The sequence below is a fragment of the Falco peregrinus genome, chromosome 18 (assembly GCF_023634155.1).
Source record: "Falco peregrinus isolate bFalPer1 chromosome 18, bFalPer1.pri, whole genome shotgun sequence".
Taxonomy (NCBI): Eukaryota; Metazoa; Chordata; class Aves; order Falconiformes; family Falconidae; genus Falco; species Falco peregrinus.
This window is the reverse complement of record NC_073738.1, coordinates 3,691,001-3,701,573: the sequence shown is the minus strand read 5'-3', so window position 1 is coordinate 3,701,573 and position 10,573 is coordinate 3,691,001.

Here is a 10,573-nt window from a genome sequence, read left to right as displayed (position 1 = left end):
TTAGAATTAGAGCTATGAGCCCGAAGGCAGCAGCTGCACTGGGCCCTGCCTGGTTCAAACTCTCTGGCTGACCACCCAGAACCTCCACCCCACTCGGTCCGTTCCTGGCGTCACCCGCAGGGAGCTGTGGCTGATTTCCATTTCTGACAGTCCGGCTTGAGGAGCCTCGGGTGGGAGTTTCCCTTCACTGTCCGAAAGCAAAAACATATTTGGGATTCAAAGAGATGTTGGGTGCGCTGCATCCCAGCCATCCTGCTGCAGCCTCTCCTGGTGCAGTCAGACCCAAACTTAGCGGGCAAAGCTGGGAAGACCTTATGCCCCCTGAGCTTGAAAGTAAACTGAGACAGAAAAAATGAAACCTTCAAAGGCTTTTGATTTCTTTCTATTTGATCATCCATTCTACTGCCTTTCCCCTTGGGCTCCTCTGGCTGTGAGTCTTGCAGGTCATGGAACTTTATTAAAATAATATACCAGGAAGATGCTATTAATGATTAATAAAGGCTTTATATATTTCTTTTCAATAATTTAAGTTCACTATGGTCAATGCTATTACACTAAATACCAGATTAATTAGTAAAGATGGGATTGCTCTCAGGAAATTGTCACTGTAACGTTATCCAGCCTTGGAAGGTGCCCATTAATTAACACTTAAAACCCAACTTGGAATCATAATAGAGTTTTATTATAGTTCTTGCCATTCTCACACATTCTCACACATACTGATGAATTATCTCTCATTAACGTTACCGGAAGGACATAGCAGATGCCCCGGTGCTGCCTGCGTACAGGTGTTGTTCCATCCCCAACCCTGAGCCCAGGGAAGCGAGGGCACCAAGGCTTAGACAGCTCAAGGAACCTTTACCTCCTGCTGGTTTTCTTTGACTTAAATCAGCATTTTCCATCAGAGGTAAAGATCCCCTGAGCTCATTACAGAGACCATAAACTCACCCTTGAGGGAAGGCTAGTGCTATGTTTGCAGATAGTTGGGTAGTGGGGGTGCAGTAGGTCTAACAGGTTAATTATGAGGAGGAGCAGCATTAGGGATGTGAGGATTAGTGCTCATTTGTGGCCTTTTTTGTTTAAGGGTATTATTAGTTGTTTTGTGATTTGGTGAATGAGTCATGATTGAAGAGCGGAGAAGCAACTGTTGATTCCTCAAGTGCCGAGGGAGGGGAATAGGAGGGAGGGGAAGAGCGTGGAGAGTAGGGCTAGCAGCATGCCTAGGACCAGGGGCTTGAGAATTGGTCCAAAAAGCTTAAGTTCATGGTCAGAGTCAAGGGGTCGTTTTGTTGGGAGTTTGGGCTTTAGCGGAGGGGCGGTTGGTAGGGGTGAACGGTAGGAGCTTAGGTTGGATGATTAGTGAAAAGATCATTCAGGCGGCTAATATTGTTAGAAATCATGGGATGGGATTGAGTTGGGGCATATCATTAAGGAGGGGTAGGTCTTCCTCTTTCTCTAGCTTAAAAGGCTGGTGCTGATCCATAGGTTCTTAATGCGTGGAGTCCCGCCTGGCGCTGAGCCCCTTGGTGATGGGCTTCACCGTTAGAAGAGGTCTCAGAGGGCTTCCAGCGTAACGCAGGCTCATCAGAGCAAACCTTAACGTCACATACACTCCCACCAGGCTAACCACCGAGAAATGCTTCTTCTTCCTCCACCGTTCCCACCGAGAGATATCACTTGCACGGCTTTTGTGGCGTGATTTAAATGCTGTACCATTACTTGGCCGTAGCACTGGGTGCACAGACAGGGAATGAATCCGAGTGTGCGTGGCAGCTCAGAGCTGCTCTGACATTTGAATTCACATTCTAGACATGAGCCAGAAAAATGTTGCCATACAAGAAATTATCAGACAACTGGGGCCCTGCAGATAAAACCGATTACCACCATGGAACGCGATTATTCATTAACTGCACTTAACCTCGACGTCAAAGAACCTGTAATATTTATAATTTCTTTCAGCAAGCGTCCAGAACTGTTAAAAACAGGTAACCCCGCTCAAAATGGGAGAGGCATCTCCTTTTCATGAGCTCCAGTTGTTGCATTGGTGTCTTTACAGTATCACCTTTTCCAAAGTCTATGGAAATAGTGAAATGTCCCGCGAGAAAAAGATTTCCAGTATGTTACAGCCCTATATGATTTTTAGAGCTGTATTTTAGGTATTCTCATCAGATAATGGCAGATATCGATCTATTAACTCAATGATACTTGGTTTTTAAAGCAGAGTTTCATTTGAGCAATGGCAGCTTAACCGTGGACAAACCCATGCCATTTCTTTGCTGCAGAACTGGCTGCCCTGGAAGGCATCCCACCCTAGACACATGGGATGGTTTTTAGGCTTGAATGGAAAAAATGACAGAATTCAGGTTGATTCCTGAAAGAAAATACACCATTTTGTCCTGTGCACCAGCCAGGGGGGTGTGGAACTGCCCTGCATTACACCCAGAAACAGTGCAGCATTCGGAGCCTCAGCAATGCATTGTACCTTGCACGACACAATGCACACATACAGCATTGTCGCTGCTGTATGAAGTTTCTTATTTTTTTCACTTGCTCACATGCTGATTCTTTACAAGGCCACTGGTGAGCAAGGATTTAACAAAGCAATGCGGAGCAGTTTCTCCTGAGCTGCGATCCAGCCCCACGCCAGTGCAGGGTCCCAGGAGTGCAGCAGCCCACCCCTGAGCTGGGGCTGCCCGGGGGGAAGGGGCACCCCAGGGAGACCCACAGCCAGGGCTGGGTGGCAGCTGCTCTGCACAGCCACAGCGCTGGGCTCCTACCAGCAAAGGCTCCGAAATGCCGGCAAGGGAGGGAATGAGGAGGGGAAGAGGTCGTAACAAAGCCTCCCGGAGCGAAGGGCTGCAGAGCCGTCAGCCCTGGGCAGCCTTTGCACCCAGGTCTGGTCCTTCAGTGGGGACAGGGTGGATGTGGGTGCAAGCATCATGGGGGTGCTCCATCACCCAGGCACAGGGCTGTGTCTTGGCGATCCCGGGCTGTGTTGGCAGCTGGTGCACAACCTGCAGCATGGCAGGGATGGGTGCGCTGCTTGGAGCCCAACTCCTGCTTGGTAACAAAACGAGAGCAAAGGTTTTGCACGTCTTGCGCTCTGAATAGTTTGTTTGGATTTGTTCCTTCAGAACCACACAGGTCAAACTGGCTCTGAAGCTGGTCTGTTATCGCTACACTCGACCCAAGCACAGACGTGAGCCCCAGGCAGCCGCAGGGACCCACAGGCACACGGAGCTGTGCACAGCACCCCTGCGCCAGCACCCCTGGAAGGCAGCAGCATCACCCCTGTCCTGGCCAGCTTCCTGCCTTATGCATCCCTGGGTGCCGCTGCTGATGAGTTTTATACTCTTGCTGAAGCACTGGCAACTGAAAAATTGAGACAGTCCTTTTCTGGACGTCAAGGGACATTCTTTCAGTTTTTTCCTTCAAAATGCTTTAGTAATTCACTAAAGGAATGATGTGCCTACTATTTATTACCATTTTCCGGTAGTATCTTTCCTGGTGACTCATGCACTGTGTCTTTATAATCCAATAATTGTTTTCAATTTCCACATGGTGTCAGATTTAATTATATCTCTGGTGTTTGATCCAGTGATTTAACTCTTTCTCTTTGGAATCTCTATTTTCATTATTACTTAGAGGCAGATTTAGGTGTGCAAAGTGCATCATAGGTCTTTAATATTGAAGGCAATATCCATTATTTTTTATTTAAGGCTTCCTAATAAGCAGTCAGGCTGTGGATGTCAGCCAGAATTGCAGGTTTCTCCTTACCATATCAGCCGGCATGCTATTAGGAAGTTTGGTGTCTTTGTGTGTCAGGAATATACTCTTAATTGTTCTGATGGCCTTTTATTTACTAGTCCAAACCAGACAGATCAAAACGTCTCTTTGTTGCTTGTTCATAACATCTTGCTATTTTTCCTGTAGGATAAAAACAGTTTTGTATTTCTCTGAACCATACTGGTAGCCCCGTGGGGGTTCTGCTGAAAGGAAGATACTTGGAAAGGGCTTGGGGACATGGTGCATCTGCTGATGCGGTGGCTTTACAGGGACAACTGCAGACAAGGTGGCTGATTCCCTTTGCTCTTCAATGGAGAGATAGGCTGCTGTCTTCGGGGATTCCTAAAAAAACCCACTCTGTTTCAGACAGAAAACTTAAGATTCAGCCCAGAGTTGTCTGGAACTCAGATGGTGATGATCAAAACCTTTGTAAACCCATAGGAAGCCTGTTGTTTGAGTTTCTCAGACAATCAGTATCTCCCAATTTTGCAATTAAAATGTCTTGCAGCTGCTCTGACGCGTTAAATAGATGGGCTGCAGCACAGGTCCTCTGGGAGCTGCCATGTGTCCTTCAAGCTCTTTTTGGGTCCTTGTGGGAAGAGATGGTTGGTAAAGGGAGCTTCAGAAATCTTATGTTAATGGATATAAATACCAGCCTAGTGCTTAAATGGAGCTGCAAGTTTCTTAGTGGTTGGTGGAGGCTTAGAAGCTTCTCTTTTTGGAAGAAAACTGTTTTCTTCCTACATTCCCTGTTTTCAGTCTTTCTAGGAAGTAGAAATCCTACGGAAGCAAGCCGATGTGCTTTTCTTGTGACCTTGCCGACTTCTGAATCCAATAAGAAGCCTATAGAGGTGATGGGATTATTTTTCGACTCTTTTGGGGTCTCTGCATCCCCAGCAGAGGCTAGATAAGCAGAATGCAGTCAGGGTGAAAGAGAAACCTATTTGGGCAGGCTATAGCAGCCCGTCCGATGTCTGATAAGGGTTGAGGTGCCAACAGCAGCGGACTGAGGAAGGGGCTAGAGGTTCCCCATTTGCATCTTGCAGCAGGTTGTGTTCTGAGCCCGGTGCCCAGGGAGCAGCTCTGCTGCTTTGTGCTCCCCTGTCACCGGCGCACCAACAGCTTGTCTTAATCAACCTGCTTCTAGCGTGCATAAGGAGCTCCTGTGTTGTATCAGGGATCTAAATCCAAGCAACCCTGCACAAGCGCAGAGAGAAAAGCCCTCGTTCCCTGTTGGGGGGCAGACACAGCATTGGGAAGCTGCTTGGCAGTGTGTCACTCTTCCCTGGGTGACACTAGGGGTAGAGCAAGAATGCTGATTTCGACGTGCTAATTAGCTACGGCAGCCTCGGCTTAGGGGTGCAGACAATAGTGCTGTTGTGAATGAGTCCAGCACACACAAATGCGCTTTTCTCCGCGGGCGAGGTAACTTAGCAGCCTTTGCTCATCAGCAGCTTCTCCAGCTGGACGCCTGGTATCAGCTTTGGGGTGCACCCCGCTCCCCGTGCAGGAGGGACCGCAGCAGCTCTGGCTGCCTTGCTCACATCAGGCTCCCCATTGCTTTCAAGAATTAACTTCTACGTGAGTTACATCCAGCCTTATATGTGAGATGAGAGAAGCAACACACGACACCTGGTAAAAGTGCTTCGGTGATGATGCCCTGGGAACCTGTGGGTGCAGTGGCCAAGCGGTAAGTGTGTCCCTGGGGTGAGCCACAGCCCCGGGGCTTCCAGCTCTGCAGAACTGTGGCAGGAGGAGCAGTGCCACCCCCAGCACTCCCTCTGTGCTCCAAAGAACATCTGCGGATATCCCAGTGGAGCTCAGGTCTGGCAAGTGCCACCACTGATCAGGCTAAAATTCATCTGTCCGGCTCAGGCTTGCCTGGCTGCATCCCTGCACCCATGGGACCCGGGCGGCACCCAGGGGGCTCAGCCCTGTGCAGGGGTACGTGACCCCAGGGTGCTGTGCCAGGCTGCAGAGGGCTGACTCTGGGCACAGAGGTTCTTTTCCTGGCTCCGCCATACATATGCTTGTGATCTGAAAGCAGATTTTCTCCGTGCGACTATGCCTTGATTTATCAGCACATGCTGAAACACCCCTCCTTTGCTTGGCAGCGTTCAGCACCTTTGACTTAGGCGTGTTCCAACAGCTCTAAGGGCAAGGTGAAGGATCCATCCCTGTGCTGACACAGAAGACACCAGAGGAGAACACTCACCCAGCTCCACCAAGAAAGACTAGACCCTCAGGGTTCTCTTAACACAGCCCAAAACTCCTCCAAGTCTCGATACATTCACAAAAGAGGATTGCTTGTGGGGGAAGGACCTGTTTCCATGCACACAGATGCACACACTAATTGATTTACAGGCTTGGGACTGTAAAAATCCCCGAGATCAATATTGATGCTCAGTAACACAAGGCAGAAATACATAATGAGGAGCAAGGAATCCAATTGCCTCTCAGGTGTCCTTAACGATGGGATACTAATAGTCACAACATTTGTTGGTATAGAGGTCCTCTCCTTCCCTCTAGGCAGGGTCTTGCCTTTTCTTTAGCAGACCTAATTGGCCTTATTTTTCTGAGATGTGACTAGTCCCCGTAGCAAGATCCTGATGACAAGCGTAATGAGAGAGTTACGTACATAGGGTATAAATGTATTTTGTGAGGAAGCTAATTTACTCCTAGATATTGTGGCTGTCCAGAAGTCACCCCAACAGGCAAACAGACCTCCTGTGGAGTTGGGCAGGCAGCCAAGGACACGGGTTACTAATGCAGGCTGGCAAGAAGCACCCATTCCTCCATGTCCCTGCAATTACTGCAGTTAGTCATGGCAGTGTGGGATCCAGAAGCAGCTGCTCTGCCAGTTCCTGCACCTGTGCTTTGCCTCCGTCATGTTGAGTCATCCCTCTGCTGCCCCCAGCCCAGGGATCCACGCAGCCTTGGGGTCAGACCTCGTCTTTCCCAGGACACATCCTTCCCCAGTGGGGCACTGCCTACCGGTGCATGGACCCCTGCATCCTTCCTCAGGAGCTGCAGCTCCTATGATGGGCACCATCCTGGCAGAAGCGGCTGGCGCGGAGCTCTCCTGGGAGCGATCTGGGCTTTAAGGGAATTCTCAGGTTCCTGCTCTCAGGAGCAGAACGTTTTCGGTCGTGATCCAGGCTGAAGGGGCCGCCCGTCCCAGTCCGCTGGCTGCTCATCATACCCCACGGATACGGGAATGCCTTTTGAGGCAGGACACCTGCACTGGCAGAGTTGCTCATTAATTTTTCTGCAGGCACTAATTAGAGACCTCAAGTCCTCCTCACTTGCTACGTCTTTCATGTGTCAGCTCTACTTCTTCCATCTGCTTGTTTTTGTTTCTCTCTTTTCTGTGCTGACTCATCTGCCAAAGACAGCCTGTGCGTGCTGGGAGACTCCTGGGGTGGCTGGTGGCCAGTGGCCAGTGGCCGGTGGCTGTGTCCTGCAGCGAGCTCTGCTCCTGTTGGGCACCTCTGAGCAGGAGGTTTGCACCGAGCGGGCAGGCAGGGGGTGAAGCTGCCGTTCAGGCAGCCTGGAGGGGAGCGGGGAGGTCACCCCACGTCAGCCAGAGCCAGCTCTCCCAAGGTCCAGCCCTCAGTGACCAAGAGCTCTCCAGGCTGTGAATCAGACCACAAGCTGGCTTCGGGGATTCAAGACATTGTCTCGGGCAGCCTGATTCCCCCCGTTGGCCAGGCAGGAGGCTGGGGTACCCCAAGTCCCCTAAGGTAACCCCAGCCCCCGCTGACCATGAGGTCGCCCAGCTTGCCAGCAGCACAGGTCCTGCCCCCGTCACGCGTGCTGCATCCCCCTTGCGCACTCCGGGGAGGGTGGGAGGGTGATGTCTTCCATGGCTCTGCAAGGCAGCACGCACCAAGGGGCACCCCCCGGGCGTTTCTCTGGGTTTCAGAAGCTGAGAGCATCCCACATGCCGGGATCCAGCTGCTCTGTGCAGCTGGTGCACCGGGACGGCATCACTTACCGGTTACCTGGCGCTTTTTAATAGGAACGGTGCCCGCTGCTCTGACCGCTGGGGACCGGGGGCCGCCGTTACACCCCACGCACAGATTTATCACTGCCTTTTATTTATTGCAGAATTACCTGCCGTTGGCTTCAGCAGCTTCCTTAGAGCTGTTCCCATGCTGAAAAGGGGAGAAAAAAACCTCACACTTTCATTGTCTAGTTTTCCATATAGTCCCTTATTTTTATATATATATTTTTATATAGGGGGGAAACCCACACACACGCTTTCATTGCCTACTTTTCCATATAGTCCCTTATATTTTCATATATATATATATATATACATATATATATAGGGGGGGGGAAAACCCCCACACTTTCATTGTCTACCTTTCCATATAGTCTTTTATATTTTCAGATATATATATTTATATAAGGGGGGAAAAAAACCCCACACTTTCATTGTCTACTTTTCCATATAGTCCCTTGTATTTTCATATATATATTTATAGGGGGGGGGAACCCACACTTTCATTGTCTACTTTTCCATATAGTCCCTTATATTTTCATATATATATTTATAAAGAGGGGAAAAAAACCCCACACTTTCATTGTCTACCTTTCCATATAGTCCCTTATATTTTCATATATATTTTTTTATATAGGGGGGGAAAAAACCCCACACTTTCATTGCCTACTTTTCCATATAGTCCCTTATATTTTTATGTATATATATAAAAGAAATCTCCCAGACTGCACCCAGGCAGGCTGCTGCCCTGATCTGGAGTAGGCACCCAACAATGGTTTTATTTGCTCTCTTCCGTGGCTGTGGCTCTCCTTTCCTCCTTCAGATACATTCCACACCATACACCCCCCCTTTTCTACACTTCTTTTGATTTGGCTTCCTGTTTTATCTTGTGGATTCCTCTGTAGAGAAGGAGAGCGAGGGAGACGGAGAGGGACTCCTTTGAAAAGTCTGGTTAAATGAACCACTGTGGGAGTCCAAATACTCTTTATAGTCAAGCAAGCTGGTGGAGGGGCGAGTGCCAGAATATTAAGCTGCGTGCTGAATGCTGCCTGCAGAGAGCAGCCCCTGCAGCCTTCTTGGCGGGGGGGGGGGGGGGGGGGGGGGGGGGGGGGGGGGAGAAGGGTACAGGGACACCCTTTTGCCCAGAATCCAAACCCACCCCGAAGCCACAAGCCCAAACTTTTGAAGAAGGCTTCAAGCAGTTGATGTCTGGGTTGGAGGTGACTGTGGCAGATGCACGGTTGGGGTTCAGCTCAGCCGTGCCAGCATCTCCATTTCGGTTTTCATCAGCCTCTAGCAGCCTGTACGTTTCCACGTCCAGCTCCGCTCCGGCAAGTTCTGCATCTGAGCTCTGGTTCTGCTCACGCTGGCAGAACGCGCGTTTTTTTGGCTGCTACATGGGTTTTTTCCTTTTAGCCTTTTTTTGGCTGTTCTAGAGGCAGCTGGGCACAAATTACTTTCATTCCAATATCATTATTTTCATACCACAGGCTTCCAGCTAGTTAGAGCTATACTGGCGGTGGGGAGTGCGGGGGGCAGGGGGTTGCAATGACATTTCCCTTCAGTACAGAAAATAAAACACATTGACAAAACCAGAAGCAGAAGCTTTCAAGAAAGATCCTGTCACTTTTGTGTAACCCCAAACACCAGCTGCTTTGCTGGCAATGCAGCTTCACTTGCGTGCCTGGGAGATGTCACCTGCGTGCCTAGGAGATGTCACCTGAGCGTGTCTTGTGGCGAGCTGGGGGAAGGCTACATACACTGCAGCTGCCTCCTCCTAGATGGAATTTGGAATTCTATGTCCTCCTTCCCTTACGTGGGGGGGGGATCTTGTGGGAGCGAGCGCTGTAAGTCCCCCTGACTGTAACGAGCCTTGTTCACGCAGCCCACCACCGAGCTGCAAGTCTTAAGCAACACATTTTGTTCCATTTTCTCCAGTCTCGACAGCACGGCAAGCCAGCGTGCCCACACCAGCACGGCGTCGGGCGCAGGAGAAACAGTTCGGTGAATTGAAACAGGCGATGCTCAGGCCCCCACGCCTCCACCGCGCGTGCTTTGGGAGCCTTCGTCTGGTGTGTGGCGCAAACGCTGCCGCAACGCATGTGGTTGAACCTTCGGGGAGGGGACGCTGCCCTGCACAGCTCCCCTGTCCCCCTGGGCTGTGCCCCCTCAGGACAGATCCTGGGAAGTGTCACGCTCTTCCTTGGCCTGTCTCGCCGTTTGCAGGGGGATGGCGGACACTGCCAGAGCCCCACCACCGCCTCCGACGTTTGGAGGCAAAGCTCAATTGCTGCCGCTCAGGCTGCTTCAGTGTGGGGACGTGGTGGCTGCTGCTCCTTCTGCCCACGGCAGGACGAGGCAAAGCACCGGGGCGAGAGCTGCTTGGGCAACCGGCCACAATAATCCCTCCATCCGCTTCATCGTATTCAGGCACTCGCCCGATACAACCTTCGCAGTGCTTTGAAAACCTGGTGCCTGCAGGCAGCAGCTGCCCTGGGGGAGTGAGGGGGCTCAGGCGCCCAGCTAAACACCCTGCAAATGCTCCTTGCCCGATCCCCCCTCTTCTACAGCTCCACAGTTCTCTTCTACAGCTCCACACTTCTCCCCCTGAGCCCTCCCACTGGGAGGGAGCAGCACAAACTGGTGGCATTGAACGCTTGCCACTGGGTTGGCAGGACCACCAGCATCCCTCGGTCCCTGCATTTCTCAGCGGCTGTGAAAAGACGGGCTGCAGCGTGAAAGCCGTGATTCTTGCCGGCTCAGCTGCCCCCTGCCCTGCCA